This window comes from Pipra filicauda, unplaced genomic scaffold (assembly GCF_003945595.2).
Source record: "Pipra filicauda isolate LSUMZ 115617 unplaced genomic scaffold, ASM394559v2 scaffold465_size509821_pilon, whole genome shotgun sequence".
Classification (NCBI taxonomy): Eukaryota; Metazoa; Chordata; class Aves; order Passeriformes; family Pipridae; genus Pipra; species Pipra filicauda.
The window spans coordinates 56,701-71,687 of NW_024104604.1; the positions used below are offsets into that span (position 1 = coordinate 56,701).

General features: G+C 42.7%; 1 protein-coding gene across 4 annotated transcripts in view; it reads right to left on the reverse strand.

Moving 5' to 3' along the window:
* Nucleotides 1-13,213, reverse strand: part of RHOBTB1 (Rho related BTB domain containing 1) — a 56,801-nt gene extending 43,588 nt beyond the window's left edge. For all 4 annotated transcript variants that reach the window (XR_005565363.1, XR_005565362.1, XR_005565364.1 and 1 more), the window contains exons 1-2: nucleotides 12,887-13,213; nucleotides 8,624-8,722 (exon numbers count right to left, since the gene is read on the reverse strand). The gene's annotated coding sequence lies outside the window, so the exon portion shown is untranslated. The remainder of the gene's footprint in view (nucleotides 1-8,623; nucleotides 8,723-12,886) is intronic.
* Between the last annotated feature and the right edge of the window lie 1,774 nt (nucleotides 13,214-14,987).

Below are 14,987 nucleotides of genomic sequence, written 5' to 3' on the forward strand. Positions count from 1 at the left end.
TCAAAATAATTTCTAACTACTTCTGTAATGGATTAGGATACATTTCATTAGATTTTACCCATAAAAAATTAATAAAGAGAATAAATGCCTTGAAAAAAACTACGTAAATACATATTCTATACACACTGCAATAAAATTCAATCTGTTTCCTGTCAATACATTGTTTCTCATTAATAGGTTTGCATTCAGGCCTGCAATGCACCCATGCCAAATATTTATGCATTCACAATTAGCTTTCTCTTCAAAACTATTGTGCATTGTACCCAGTCCTTTTTACTCTTTGGTGTAATATGGACAGAATGTAGTGTTTGACGCAAGGTGGGTCTACTTAGTGATGTCAACATGTACTCTCAGCCAGCTATGCAAATTGAGTAGGCCAGTTGCATCCCTTTTCCTACGATCCCACACAATTGCCTTAATTTTCAGAGATGAAGACATGCAACATATACAATGATACCTTCACTGTGTGCATTGGACACTGACATAGACCACTGTGCATTTATTTGTTAGGGGTTTTTTTTTCAGTTATTCATTGAATGCTAAATACAGTGCAAGACCATCATCGTTTAAGAAGCCGCAGTGCACCAGGTTTTATTAAAGCATTCTGTGAATGATACATAGCACCAGTTGTTTGCCTTATGAATTATATTTCTACATTCTTTTTCACTGGAAGAGGGATATAGAAGGCTTAATACAGAGCAGAAAAATGCCAATACTTATAACTTGGAATAAAAATTAGATATCTACAATTTTTCAGAGGGTTATATTTCAGCAATACTTTAGTTTTCAGTCTAATCATGTGTAGGATGTGGGCTTTTGCATTTCCTCGCTTCCACAGTTAACCCATTGATTACAAGACCCTGCTTCTCTCCACCTCACCCCACAACAGGTGGGAAGGGTCCTCTGGAGTTCATTTAGTCCAACCTCCTCCTCAATGCACAGCTAATTTCAAACCTTGATCACGTCAAGGATGCTCATTCCACAGTCTCCAACCCACCTGTTCCATTGCTTAGTCCCACACTAAGATAATGGGTTTTTTTACAACCACTGAGAAAATGTTTTTCTTTACACCTGCCTTGCTGCTACTTGTGACTGCTGCCTCTTGTCTTTTTGCTGTGCAACTGTGAGAAGATCTAGTTTCCCCTATAGTCCCTTGTCAGGTATCTGAGATAGTAATTAGAAGCCCTTTTAGCCTTCTCCTCTCCAGGCCAGATAAGCAGCTCCCTCAGTGTCTGTGTGCATCTCGTGTTTCAGTCCTCAACCATATCAGTGGCCTTTCATTGCACTCTCCTCAGTTGGTCAATCCAAGCAAGTGAAGCCTCAGCACAGTTCTTCAGGAGCTGCCTCCCAAGTGCTGAGTGGAGGGGAATAATCCCTGCCATCGACCTCCTGGCTACACTCCTCCTAACACAGCCCAGGATAGGGCTGACCTGTGTTGCTGGAAGGGCGCTCAGCTGAGCCAGGTATGTTCACTTGTGCTGTCAGAGTCTCTCATGAAGCCTTACAAAACTCTGATACTGTCTTTGCTGCTGCACTTGTCTTTCTACAGGCTGCATAGTCTGGTCTTAAAAGGGAGTGGATTCACTTGAACAGTCCCAGTTTGCAAAGTTAGGTGTACCAGAATACGACTAAGCAAAACAAAATTTTGGCTTAATAAGAAGAACAGCAAGAGAAACAGCTGAGCAGTTACATAAGAGTCTCCCAAGGGAAGAAGTGGCAGAGTTATGGCTCACTGCATTCACAATCCAGAGAGGACAAGGCTGTATTAAGAATTTGTTCTATGGCAGAGTTTTGTATTACATGTGTAATCTTCTCTAATGGTAATAATTTTGCAACAGCTTGTATTTGCTACATTCCATGCTTCTAGATCCTCAGAACTACATGTTTAAGAAAGATTCAACCAGCTTATAAAAACAGTTCCAAACAAGAGCTAAAGAGGACAAACTGACTAGTAGGATTTCATCTTGATTGTGTGTCATTTTGCTGTTTGGCAAGGGACTGAATCTGGAAGTAATAGTGCTGGCACCTGCATAACTGTTCAGAGTTTCTTAAAGTGTTTCTGCCATCTAATCAGATGTTAATGGAATGGAAAGAACTTCTTTGTGGAATGAAATGAGAGTCATAGCAAACAGTCAGATGGGGAAGATTTTCTGTCTGTCTATCTGACCTTCTGGCTAGCTGTCAGTCTCCATCTCTCCTCTATGTAGATCAGTCAAAATTCACTTGTCTCTAAGTACTGAGTTTCAAAGAGACTTGGAACATCTTTATACTACAACTACAGGAGGTTTTCAGCGGCAAACGCAGTCTTTGCTTCTCACTCTTGATCTGAGCTATTGAGCTTCAAAAACCATATATAAATGGATCAGCCCTTATTCTTCAAGCATTAAAAATGCTCTGTCTGCCTTTTGAGGCTTGCATAAATCACCCATTAAAAGACTAGTAGCTTTACATGCAGAAGGATACAAAATGTAGACCAAATTTTAGAAGCTGGTCAAAGATTGCATAAATTTGACAGGAACAACACACAAATAGAGATCTCTGCAACAATATGCCATCCCTGCTGAGTTACTTATATTGATGTAATACAGAGATCACGAGGACAAGTCTAGAACACAGATCTCTAGTTACAGGAACTGGAAGATACAGTATAGGAGTGGGGAGGGGAAAGAGAAGCAAAGCAGATTTTCTTGCCTTTTTCACAGTTGCCAAAGCCAAGTGTTTTTGGTCTCTGAATCACTGCTTATATACAAGAACAGCAGCCAACAGCCATATCCTGATCTTTATAGGGTGTCAAACCAACAGAGCAGGATTAAATAGAAGAATCAAGGGCAGCTTAATCTCATCATCATTAATCTTAGAGAAACAGCCTTATTAACTACAATTTGCTCTTCTGCACCTCTGTCCCATAGCAAGCTAGACATGAAAGTAAAAGATCCCAATTACCGTTTAAGAGCCTGATATAAATCCTACTGAAACTGCTGGGGAAAAGCATTCTTTCAGTGACTCCTCTGGGCTTCAATTCCAGTGGTAATTCAAGAAGAAAAAAAATCCACAGAATTAGTTGCAACATGCCTGTCTTAGAAAGATGAAGATGCATAACTTAAAGTAGCTGAAGCAAAACCAAAATGAATAAAGCACCTGTAACTTTAATATTTTTTTCACTAGGTTGTTCAAAGAATGTACTGATTTGGATTATAATCCTCCTCAAGATTACAGTACAATTCTTCCTTTATTTTGAACAGTATGATCCTGCACAGTAGCAACACTGTGGTTTTACTCAAGACCAAAATTCAAAGTCTGAAGCTCCTGTTACATTCTGCACATTTTATACCTTGGAACCATTCATCTTTTCCAAGAAAGTAAGACCTTGTGCCTCTTACAACCACTTACACCAGTTTAATTACATGATTTAGTTACACCAGCAAAGATTGCCTTGCAAAGACTGCACTTTTGCAACACAACAAATTCAGTGGGTTAGACTGGATTATATCAACACAAGGTTTCTACTGTCCAAACACAGTTCATATATTTTAGTGGTTTACTTCAACATCTCTAAGCAAATCTAGGTACCACTTTTTTTGTTTCCCCAATGAGTTAAGGCCTTAAATCATATGCAGAAAGAATATAACCAGGGTTGGTTCTGATGGATATCCTTCTCCCCCTGAAACACTTTCTATAAATTCTAGCAAAATGGTTTAGCTGAAGGATAATGCTAATTGCAGAAACGGCAGAGGAATGCACATAAGTGATTCCCAGTCTAAGAAGCAGGGAATGAAGACAATTTTCACATTTCACCCCAGGCTGTTTGATGAGACTTTCCTTAATTATGTTTATTTGGAATAGTTACCAAGAAGGATTCCGTTCTTTTTAATGCTACCATTCAAAAGCCATGGACCATGAAATCACATACTTCTTGCACATATTTGCAGTTTTTACAGAGGGTGTAGAACATACTACTCCAGTAGCTGCCAAAGTATCATTGTTACATGCAGATCAGGCAAAAATCAGAGGGCTTAAAGGAGTACGTGTATACTGCGTAATTTGCAAAGTACGGAGAGAAAGACATCCCTTTCCAATTACACGTACATTAATAACTTCAGCATTTAAATATGTCAGGAGCAGAATTTACCTTTGTAAAAATAAAACCAAACTAGAACCACTAGCAGTGGTTTCGAAAACCAGGCATCAGGGAGCTTTAAAAAAATCAAAAATATTCCAGGGTCTTGAAATTTCTCATGCACTCATTGCTTGGAAGTCATATTGCCAAAGCATCATGAATCCTACTAACAGGGTTTTTTTCTCTTTCAATAAAGTAGCAAGGCACGTAGAGCTTTATTTTTAAAGAACCCTTTTACAGTCTTTTCCAAGTCAGGCAAGAGTCCTTTTCCTTGGTAATGGCAGAAGAGAAGAACGACAAAGGTATTAATCTTATTTACTCCCATACATATTGGCAAAATTGCTAGAGCAGGGTGCATTTTGTAGCATTACAAAATCCTCAAGAGAATTGAATTCCTCCCACACCTCATCACCGAAATATTTTTGCAGGGAAAAATATGAATTATTTACAAAAGCAATTGCCAATAAAATTTCATCAGACTGTACCTGTTAAAGAAGGTAAACATTTCTCCACCATTCCAATTTTTTTACAGTAGCTGAAATTCAGACCTACAGCTAAAATACTACTGCACCATTATTGTAAGAGAAATGCTGAGAGTTCCCTAATTACAGTGCTGCCAGTGGGAAGCACTGTTGCAAACACATGAGGAAAGGAGGATTAAAAGAACAATTCACCCCCGGAGAAATTCAGAGGAGAAAGATGCATTGCCTCAAGAAAAGCCTGACCCACAGGTATTTTCCTTAGAATACTGGGAACTGTTTTTTGAAACCTTCTCCTGTATTTAGTGACCAATAATCCACATTACTGTCATAAGCACATATGACAGTCAAAAACATGTCTCTGAAATACAAGAGCCAAATTTAAGGGGTTCAAGTGTTGAGCAATGGCATTAAATCAAGAACTGAAACACTGACAGCCACAAGGGCCATAACATTCACCTCAAATGTAAACAGTACCTGTTGCTCAGGACAAGTACTGGAACACCTGCCCATGCTGAGCACATGTAGGAGCCCATGTAGAAGCCCATGTAGAAGCACATTTCATCACCAACAAAGTGGTGAAAACAAGCAAGTAGCTAAAGCTCAGGTACTGTTACCAGACTATGCTTTTATTGCTGCAAATCCTCATCTGGAGTTCTAGGCCCTTGCTTCCAAAAGTGTGAGGGACAGGTGTGAGTTGGCAAGAGAATGCTCTGGAGCAACAGCACTGCTTTTTTATCACAAGTTGGGTACCTCGATGCTTAAGCTCCCTGAATTAATGGACATTTCAGAACTGCACCGTTTCTTTCTTCATTTCACACCTATTAATAACAAATTCTTCCTGATTCTGCATTGGTGGTGTGAAAATCATTCACTCTCCTTTCTGTAAAGCATAGGAGATCCCATGATGAAGTTAGAAACATGGATTTCAACAGTCTGATAAACAGTGCTAGAGAACATAAATTTAATTACGAAGATCAAAAGCAACAAACAGCAACACTGCCCTTCCCCTCACACCCCAACCACACACAGTGTGTGTGGCAGTCCCCCAAATTTCTAATCTGTAGCCACAAACAATGATCACCTTGCAAGGAACTAACTCAAGCAGTTTTAAAATTTAAAATTTCCTCTGCCACATTTGATTTTACTGAAGGTTACCGTTACACACACACCTCTGCTGGGTTTGCACAGTCCAGAACTTTGCTTTTACCAATCTGAATTGTCAGCTAAATTAAATTACCAAATTGCACTGTAGAGGCTATCACACATGTAGCTATTTTATTCCACCGAGCATGAAGAAAGTAATCTCTGAGAAAGCAGTAGCTTCTTTACCCAGAGAGCTAAATTTACTACTACTTGTCTGCTAATGCCTCAAGTGACACAAAAGCCCATAAGCAAATAAGCTGTGACCAGGATATTAAGGAACAAATAACACCTCTACAAAGACATGCCTTCCACAGGTGTAGCATCTTCTGACTCGAGTACATGATAGTACACAAGTTAACTTTTGTTCAGATCTGCAGATGCGTTCTCTAACAAGTGAGACCAAATCACAGAAGCAACAGGAACTGGTGTTTCTGAGAACATTATTCTGTAATTTAACTACATGACTTATGCATGTCATTTAGAAATTCATTTAGAGACAGAAAATCAGGTTGGGAAATGAGACTTGAAACTGGGAGCAGAGGTGAAGAGAGATATTGGGGTTCTAAGGTATGCCATTTCCCTTAATAAGTACTTTTTGATGCTGAGATCAGTCTTAGTGCATATTAAATAATTCATAGCATCGCCGTCCTGGTTTTAGCTGGGATAGAGTTAATTTTCTTCCTAGTTGTTGGTACAGTGCTGTGTTTTGGATTTATTCAGAATGCTGATGACACACTGATGTTGTAGGTGTTGCTTAGTAATGCTTACTCCAAATTGAGGACTTCCCAGTGTCCCATGCTCTGCCAGTGAGCAGGTGCACAAAGAAGCTCAGGGGGAGCATGGCCAGGACAGGGGACCCAAACTGGCCAAAGGGATGTTCCATACCATAAAGCATTATGCCCAGTATATAAACTGGGGGGGATTTGGCCAGGGGCTGCCAATTGCTGCTCAGGGACGGGCTGGGCCTTGGTCAGCAACTGTACTGTGCATCACTTGTCTTTCTGGGGTTTTATTTCTCTCTCTCTTTTTGTTGTCTCCCTTCTCATTACAATGATTATTATATTTTATTTCAAGTATTAAATGGTCCTTATCTCAACCCAGGGGTTTTACCTTTTTTCTGATTCTCCTCCCCACTGGGGATGTTACATGGTAGTTAGTTCCTGGTTGGGGTTAAACCAAGGCAATCCCAACCTGCACATATGTAATATTATAGACTGGCTTTCAGGAACTGCATTACCTATAAAATGACTTCTATTTTTATTCACAAAGTATATGTTTGTCTTTGATGATGTGCTGAAAGGGGCTCATTAAATTACTAATGTGACTATTAAAGCTATTAAATTACCAATTTTGAGGGATCAATTCAAAGCACATTGAGATAAGCATAAATCCAAAGTAAACCAAGTGTCTCTTCACTTCAATGACCCTCCTATGAGGCTCTGAATGCTAAAATATCTTTCTCCTGACAGGATTAACCCCTTCATTGTATGACACTCCCTGGCCAAAACAGTTGAAGTAGTTATTCCTATGGCTCACAAAATGTTCTGCCTGGTAGTACATAATGATGGGGGGAGGGAGATCCTTGGTTTGTGTTTACTTTTAGAGCCCAGGGGAAACATTGCTCCCTAAGCTTCCTGACAAGATGCTTATTTTTATTCACATTGTCACTATGTTTTCCCATGAACAAATATTTATACTTCAGAGGAAATGTTTCAGTAACATGTATCAGACAGGATAAGCAATGTGCTCACTTCCCTTCCCCTTATTATGAGAAAGCAATTTTGCTTGTATGAGGAAGTAAATAAATAGACTTCCTAGAGATGCCTGGGAAGGGGTAATTCTTGCAGGGAACCCGTGTTGAAAATACTGGCAGCATGTCACTGTGTTAGCTGACCTGCAGAGGTTTCATTTGCAATTGCAAGAAATGAATACATTAGAAACTTATTGTTCCCTTTTTTGTTCAGAAAAACAGACCATTCCTGTACAATCCTGTCTTAATTAAAACACTTTCCCTTCTGATAAATTTCAGTAGCATGTTATGTTCCTATCTGCATTATTATAATATGCATTCAATACATATGGCAAGATATAAATCCATCTTTTGTTAATGCTTCTGAACATAAAATAGACTGAGAAAGCCAATGGGTGAAAACGACCTAATTTCATTGATTACTCCAAATTCTGAGCAGAGGGTTTCACTATATGATCTCCTGAGGTTCCTTACAACCTGAATTTTCCTGTGATCCTAAATTAAGGACACATATTTGGTTTTACTAACTTATATGCTTACCGTAGGAACTGTGAAGATCTGGCTGCGGTACTTGACAAAAGCAATATAAATATGCACCTGTAATTCAGGCTGGCAATGGCCCCACTTTTCCCTAGGCTGCAGAGAGCAGGAACTTAGAAACCTGCTTGGATGCATGAAACAGTACCTGCATATTTGTGGTACAATCTCTTTTTTCATCCAAGATCTCACTCATTTCCTGCATCTGCAGTTAGTCTGTGTAAGTATTCTCTCTTGAAAATTAGACTTTAGCAGCTTCCGTTTCTTTGATGCTTTGAAAAAAAAGCCTGACATTGGGTCAAAAGCTACTCTGTGCAGAAGCCACCCATTGCTAACCCTGCAACAACACCCATCCTTTATGCCTTTGTTTTTATCTACTGGAATAGCAGAACAAAGCTGAGTAATTCTGTAAATGAAAGGATTAATTCTAGGACTTTTCCATTTAAGACTTCCAGTACAAAGTTCACCAAGACACAGATGCTATAACTTTATAAAATACCTGATCAAAAGCTGCTGGACAGAACAGCAGTGGTGACAGGCAACACTAAGTGAAACAAGTCAGGTTTTCTTTTATTTCTCCCTGTCAATACTTACCTCAAAGGAGAAAGTAGTGTTCATATCCATTTTTAGCAGCTTGATCAAAAGCAGAATTCCTTTAAAGATACTTCATGTCTTTCTCTTACTGTGGCATTCCTGAAGAGGAAAGGAGAGGGGGAAAAAAAAAAAAAGAAGAGAGAATAAACCTTATTTTCAACATAAAATTACAACACATGCAATAGCAAAGACATCTTTTATGATCCATTATATATTGTAAAACAGGCCTGCTTGGTAAACAAAACAGTCTTTCAAAGTTTCAAACAGGTAGATTGAAAATCTTCATTAAAATACTGTTTGCTCCAATGAACTGAAGAAATCATGGGTAGCTAGATGAGCTCTTGAGCATAACTGGGGATTGACACAGCTCTGTCAAATGAAGCTTGTTCTTTAGTAATTTTCCTCTGGATTTAGATTTTAAAAATCACCTTAGGTGTCATAAGTGAGCACTACTCTATCACAGTTGACCAACTCCTCTCTGTTAGGTAACAGACCCTGAGTAGGTTTTTTTGCCCACCTTCAAGAAGATATCAAGACTAAAATATGGGCTAGCAGCCTGATGACACATGAACTGGGACTTCTGTGTTGCTTCCCCTTTGGTCCCAAATGAAATTAATTATGAAAGTGCTTGGCTGGGTTTGGTAAACGTCTGTGTTATTGTGGCTTGGTTCCCATCCAAGAGCAAGGCTGAGGTTTTCCAAGAACCAAAGGTGGGAGCAACACTGATTTCACCTCAGATGGTGCCCTCAAAGCAATGCTCAGTGACACAAGTAGGTTTCAGAGGTTCATGTTCTAGCTTGAGTAGCAGAAGTAAAATGCAGATTCTTCAGCTGAACAGACTAGTGGCCCCCTTTGCTTCTCCAGGCATTTCTCCCTTCTTATCAGCAACTTTTCAAAGTTGAATTTAGGACTGAAGTTAGCTACGCACAGAAATTCTCACCTGCTGTAGATACCCAGCATAAGACAACAGTGAGGGCAAACACAGGAAGTGAAGTAACACTTCCTTCCACCTTTGTGGAATAAGCAAGCCAAAGGGATTGACACAAGAGCTAGAGGCATGATCTTTATATCCCTCTAGAAGTCCTTCCCTTCCCTTTGACACTTAACAATAAGCATTTTAGTGGTAAAGATCATATCAGTCTTCCTGAACTGCCATATTTCATGCAGCTACAACTGTTGAGAATTGTATTGATGGCAGGAAGATTAGAAGTTACTTGCAGCTTTTCAAAAAAAAAAAAAAAAAAAAAGGATCTGGTTTACCTGCTTGTAAACCCAGAGCTCCCTGTTTATATTTCACTGAGATCTCATACACTTCTAATAGCCTTTCTCTGCTTTGCCCTCATTAAAATCCACAGACATGGCCTCCAAAGATACATCAAGATCCTTCTCGCTCTCAAACAGACATGCACCAGTTCATTCATAATTCTTTCTCAGCAATCATTAATTATTTACATTATTGTCCTATTAAAGGACACACTGAGACTCTCCTGCTTGCTGAGACGTTTTTAAATTGTTATGCTGTAAAGTCAGACCAGTTGTTTGAAGAATGTAAGTGGATAGAAATGTAGCTAAACATGATTTTCATCATTACTAAAGCATAAGCCTAAAAGTTCCACTTCACAGGAAAATGTTTCTGGCCTCCATTCCCCCGCCCTCAGTCTTTGGGTTTCTGGTTTTGAAGATAGCTGAGACCATAAAAGAAAGGCTCAATTCTTAATTAGCATTGTGCTGACTGATTACAACTTCAAATTATAAACATCTTTCATACCAAGCAGATCATCTATCTCTGTGATGATGATCCGCACTCAGAAGAATAGAGATGCTAAATCTTACATGGACCTTCCTCATCTGAGTCTCTCTCATAGCTGAGAAGAGAGCTGGCTTTATACAACTCTCACCCTGAGTGCCCGCATGAGAGAGCAACAGTTCCTTCCATGGCAGTGCAATTCCTTCTCTCTTCCATCTGCTCCACACCCAGGCAGTCATTACCTGAACTCACACTCACCCACAACAGCAAGCACACCGTGGTACTGTCTGCAGGACATGCAGCAAGGTCAGCGTAAGCTGAGGGAAACTAAAGCCAGCTGGAACACAGAGTAATTCAGGGAGGGATGTACCTAAATGGTCTAATTCTCCAAAGGGGGGAATTTCCTTTAAATAGGCAGGAAGGTGAGGAGCAGGTGGTTGTTGCTGCAGGTTGGCAGGTGAAACATTTGCAGTGTAAACCAGGCCCAGAAGGAATGCAGGCAAGGCCGGGTGGAACACTAGGCTCCCTGGATGACTTGTTGGGGCCAACAATCATGTGTGATCTGGTCTAGGAGCCTCTTCTGTTATGGACAAGACACTCCTCTAACATAGTGACACTACAGAAAACTCAAGAAAGCTCAGCCCAATTTTCTCCTCAAATCCACCTCAGCTTCACCTTTGGCTTGTTCAGAAGCCTAAGCTGATTCAGTCTTTGTCTCACCCCTGGTTTTTTTTGAAGATTATTACAAAACTAAAAACATTGCAGAATTTTATCCTCTAATACTACTCCAGTTTCCTTTTACCAGCCCATCATCTCTATGTATCGCTTTCAGTTCTGTAACACCACACATGCACAGTACATCTGCCCCAAATCTCTTCAACAAACTTTGAAGGATTCTGTAGAAGAAAACTGCTTTTAAGCCTCATGTTTCTTCCTTGTTTAATATGTTCTCACTTCAAACTTTTGCCTTTAAGAGTTCAAATACCGGAAAAAGTTCAAGTAAAAGAAAGAGCAGAACCTTAATTCACTGTTGTAATCTTTACTATGATACACCTCACTTGCTGTACATTACATGGTTGAACACACAGTAGAAATTTTACCTCCCATTGATACCTAAACCAATACTTCCTCTCAAGATAATTTCAAACCATTAGTGTTCTAGAATCCATAGTAAATGCAAGTGTTTTGCCCTTTCTACTTCAGTTTAGGCAAGTGTGCTTTTTCTAGAGTCTCCCTTAGAGAAAAAGGAATTTTTTCCTGCATTGATTACGCAGACGAAAGAAACTGATGACATGTGATGTAAATATTTCTATTTAGCTAAGTACAAATGACAACATTTGGTGAGAAGTTGACAATCAGGTTCTAAAAGAAGATGGGATACTATGATTGCCACTCACCCTGCCTTAGGAGCACCCACAAGGACTCAGTTAAACAGCTGCTAAAAAGTGCATGTACTAAAGCTCTAATTTCCTATGCTATCCAAGTAGGGAAAAGTTTTGCCCTTTTCTCATTCTTCCTTTTGGAGAGCTGCAAAAGAGTTGGGCTGGATACAGCCCAGTGCTTCTCCCCAGAGGTTCTCAACAACTGTAAAGAAGAGAAGAGGCTCTCTAACTTCATTCTCCTGCTAGTCTTTTTGGGAGGTACATCTTTCTTCATAATCAGGTCTTCTTGTATCCAGTTCTCTACACGCGTTTGCACTCTGTACCAATTACAAATTTCATTCTTGTAATACAGAGAACCATTAATAATTTAAGATTAAAAAGGAACCTAAGGGCAGGAATATTCCATTTCTGCTCACGAGATAGATGTTATTCTGCTAGTACGTCAACTCAGGTTATCTTTGTGCATGCTATGTTAATTCAGCAAATTGCTTTTCAAATAAAGTGCTTTCAGAAAGCGCCTGGAGATTCTATAGGAGAAGAAAGTTTCATTTCTATGGAAAATGTGCCCAACCAACACCAGGAAAGTGAAATACAAACAAATTTTAGATTTGTCCATCTAGTTTTCACAAAGAGGGGGTAGCCACGATAAATTTCCCGCATGAACGTGTAAAAGTCATGCCAGGTGCAGCGATTAACACCCCAGGCGCACTATTTGCACCGCGTTCAAGCACAGAAACACCAAACACGCCTAACGGTATCTAATGGGTCGGCAGCGATGCAGCAGCACCGCCTGACTGCCGGGAGAGCCGTCAGCATTTCTGCCCTTACCGGCGAAGGGCACGAGACACCAGCACGAGCCGGGCGGGTACCAGGACCCCGCTGGGGCAGGAGCCCGGGGCTCCGGTCAGGACGTGCCCCGGAGCGGGGAGCGCCCCCGGCCCGCTGGGCTTCTCCGCCACCCACCTCTCCTTCCTTCCCGCAGCTCCAGCGCACCTCCCACCGCGCCCGGCCCCGCCGGGTCACCGCGTCCCGCCGGGAGAGCCTCGGGAAGCCTAGACAGCGGGCACCACCCTCTCGCTCCCTCTCTCCCTTCTTCCCTCCCTTCTTCCCATGACCGGGGCCGCAGCGTCTCACCTGAGCGCGGAGCGGGACCCGCTGGGGGCGGGACAGAAGTGACCCAGCGCGGTGCGGTGCCTGGTGCGGTGCCCGGTGCGGTGCCCGGCGCTGCGTGTGGTGTGTGCGGTGCCCGGTGCCCAATGCCCGGTGCTGTGTGTGGAGCGGTGTCCGCGGTGCCCAATGCCCGGTGCTGTGTGTGGAGCGGTGTCCGCGGTGCCCAATGCCCGGTGCTGTGTGTGGAGCGGTGTCCGCGGTGCCCAATGCCCGGTGCTGTGTGTGGAGCGGTGTCCGCGGTGCCCAATGCCCGGTGCGGTGCCGGGTGCGGCCCCGCCCTGCCCTGCCCGGCCCGGCGCGAGCGGAGCGGGCGCGCGCGCCCCAGCCAATCAGCCCCGTCACGTGAGCGCGCCCCGGCACGCGGTGCCGCTGCCGCGGCCGTTACAGCGGTGCCTGCGTGCGCGCGGCGGCGGCGGGAAGCGCGCGGGGAGGATGGGGGGGCGGTGGGGGGAGGTGGGGTTGTGCGCGCGCCGCTCCGCTCTGAGGGGGCGCGGGGGTCGCCGCATCCCCTCACGGGGGGCTTCGGTGCAGCTGGCGGCGCCGCGCCCGCCCTTCCTGTCTTCGGGAGACATCGCTTCCAGGAATTGAGGGGCTGCGGAGGCAGGAAATCCTGCGGGGCCCCGCAAGGGATGCGGCCGCGCTGACGTCCCATCAGCGCGGAGCATGGGGGGGGCGGGAGGTGCCCTCCGCCCCCTCCTCAGAGTAGGTCCTTGCTCCATGTGAGCACCCGCATGATGAAATGCTGAACCGTGCTGTGCGCCTCTCTCGGGGGTGGATACTGCTGTGTTTGCCATTGCTGTCGGACGAGAACATCACACCATGCTGCCCGCCTCAGTTGCCCCACGCAGGACTTTGATGCTGAATTGTAGCTAAAAAGCAGCATTAAGCCTGTTTTTCATCCAGAATGCTTTCCATTTACACTGTTCTCAGAGTGTCTGACCTCTGTATGCATAATGCACTAACAGAAGTCTTTAATGGGAGCAATAGTGGGAAGCCATAAGTAATCCAGCACCATAGGGCATTTAAAAAGGTTGTAGAGCATTTTGCTGAAATGCTTTGGTAAATTTGAGGAATGGTCCGGTAGCCTGGTGTTGAAGGAATTTTCTGCTTACTCAGTGTCTTAGATTCAGTTTTCCACCCTGGATCTCTCTGATCTGTTCAGGAGGATTTCAGAGGACTGTGGGTGCTCAGCCTTTGTGCCAGTGCTTCACATCACTCAGCAGTGACGTTTAGTGTTGGTTATGGAGAGTTTCTGACAACGCCGCCCTTCCAGGCTAAAGAAGAAGTGATAAAGGGCCTAAAGACAGCAGGAGCTGGCAGTATTGCAGGTAGAGGCAGGCTAGGCTTGCAGCCAAATGGTCTCCTATCGGACTGGCAGAGATCAGGCATTCTGCTCAGAACTAATGAACCTCGTCCCAGATCAGGAAAACCAGAAGAGAAGCAGGGTTCATTGAATCTTTTTTCTTCTTTTGATGATTTTTATTTCATGTGCTTCCCTGGGGAGTTACGAAGGCTTGAAACTTACCTGCTGTATCCTGTATCAATATTGTGATATATGTGCATGCTGTGTCAATACCTGCTGTATCAGCATGCTGAACAGTGCAGCAGGGTGAATTTGTCTGTGTGCAGCTCCGTGCTGCCATGGATAGACTGCCTTCAGCATATAAATCAGCTTTAGAGTACTGTCAAACACCAGCATCCCCTGTGCTTTTTACATTTGTAAATGAAATGTGGGAGGATGATCACAGGATTCCAGGAGCTGGGCCTTTAAAATAAATGACACTTGGTACTGCGAGCCCCTCACTGAGGAGTCAGAAACTCTTAACTTGGCCAAATTTTAAGATTCTGAATAAATACTAAAGGAGAATTACCTTTGTTACATATGTGGTACCAAGGGCAAAGAAAGATTGCTGGGCCACATTTACTCCCTAGAAATGGAAGCATTGCTTTGTTTGGGGAGAGTTTATAGAGTTCTGGTACCTTCTATTTAAAGCCCCTATGAGGAAGCCTCCACAGTGCTTCCACAGCATTTGCGTGCAGAATTATATAGTTGTGCAATTTCACT